Below are 1,411 nucleotides of genomic sequence, written 5' to 3' on the forward strand. Positions count from 1 at the left end.
AACATTTCTATTTGATCGAGTGCTTTCTTCAACATTTCTACTCGATCGACCCCCAGAAATCAGTCGATCGAGTATTTCTTTCGTGTTTGGCATATTTTCAGCAACAGATGACTATTCATCCTCCATAATAGCATCCCTCGAGTCTGAAACGTCCTTATCAGCAGACAATTTTGGTCATTCGTAAGAACAACCACTTCGCAAATTGATTAAGTAAATCGTCTCGTGCGGGTTCTTCTCGGATTGAGACGGCAAATGACCTGGTTTCCTCGTGGACTGATTGGCGGCGAGTTGAGCAACTTGAGTTTCAAGTGACTTAATGTATGCTTCCTTTTGTTGGTCACTTAGTTGCAGCTGTTTAGTCAATGATTGAATCATCGACTTTAACTCACCCAATTCACATACCCCACTAGAAGATGAAGCTCCTTGGTGCGGTGGAGGAAAAGAAGGAGGCTTTTGGAAGCCTTGTTGAGCCTTATGAGGGGGGACATAAGGTTGCTGCTGCTGCGGTGGAGGAGTGGGATTGAGAACATTCTGACTTGTCCACCTCAAATTGGGATGGACTGCCCCTTGATTATTTTAATAGGAACCTCCTCCTTGCCTATATTGCTGAAAGGCAAGGACTTGTTCCTTCTCAGTCAGACAGTCAATAGCAGTATGACCGTCATTGCTTCCACACCTCTCACAAGTGACAGTTTCCTGTCTAGTCAACAGATGAACCTTCTATTTATCTCCAGCAGATTGCAGCTCCAATCTATCAAACCGAGCATTCATGGCTTCCAGCTGAGCCAAGACTGCCTTATCAACCGAATGGACCGTTCGAATACCGTCCCGTGGGTTCCCATATTCGGCACAATGGGTCACCATCTCCTCAATAATGCCCCATCCCTTATCATCATCAATGTTCTTTTGAAATCTCCCGTTGGATGAGGCGTCAAGTATAGCTTTGTTGTCATCGTACAACCCATTGTAGAACTGGTTGCACAAAAACCACTGATCAAAACCATGGTGAGGAAGAGACCTCACCAACTTCTTGAAATGGCACCAAGCTTCATAGAAAGTCTCATCAGGTGCCTGCTTGAAACTAGTAATCTTACCCTCAGCTGATTAGTGCATTGTGGAGGGAAGTATCTTTTGTAGAAGGCAAGTGTGAGAGTCTCCTAGTTGGTGATACCAGCAGCAGTCCGGTCAAGATCAGTCATCCACTCACGGGCTGAGTCAGTTAGAAAAAAAGGAAAAAGCACTTCCTTTATCTTGTCTTGTGTTACTCCCTTAGTGGCGGGAATAGTAGAGCAATGGTCGTGATCCCTAGTGAGGGGTTTAGTTTTCAGTACTTGTCGTCAAGAGCACCTAGACCAAAACACAATTTATAACTTCACCAACAACTCTACAATTAGTAAAGAGGCAAGTAAAG

At 44.5% G+C, this 1,411-nt stretch overlaps 1 non-coding gene across 1 annotated transcript; it reads left to right on the forward strand.

The window, feature by feature from the left end:
• Positions 1-997: 997 nt before the first annotated feature.
• LOC141604038 (small nucleolar RNA R71) lies at positions 998-1,102 on the forward strand. The gene has a single exon (XR_012525864.1). It is a non-coding gene; the product is annotated as a small nucleolar RNA R71 (small nucleolar RNA).
• Positions 1,103-1,411: the final 309 nt, after the last annotated feature.

This window comes from Silene latifolia, chromosome 9 (genome assembly GCF_048544455.1).
Source record: "Silene latifolia isolate original U9 population chromosome 9, ASM4854445v1, whole genome shotgun sequence".
Classification (NCBI taxonomy): domain Eukaryota; kingdom Viridiplantae; phylum Streptophyta; class Magnoliopsida; order Caryophyllales; family Caryophyllaceae; genus Silene; species Silene latifolia.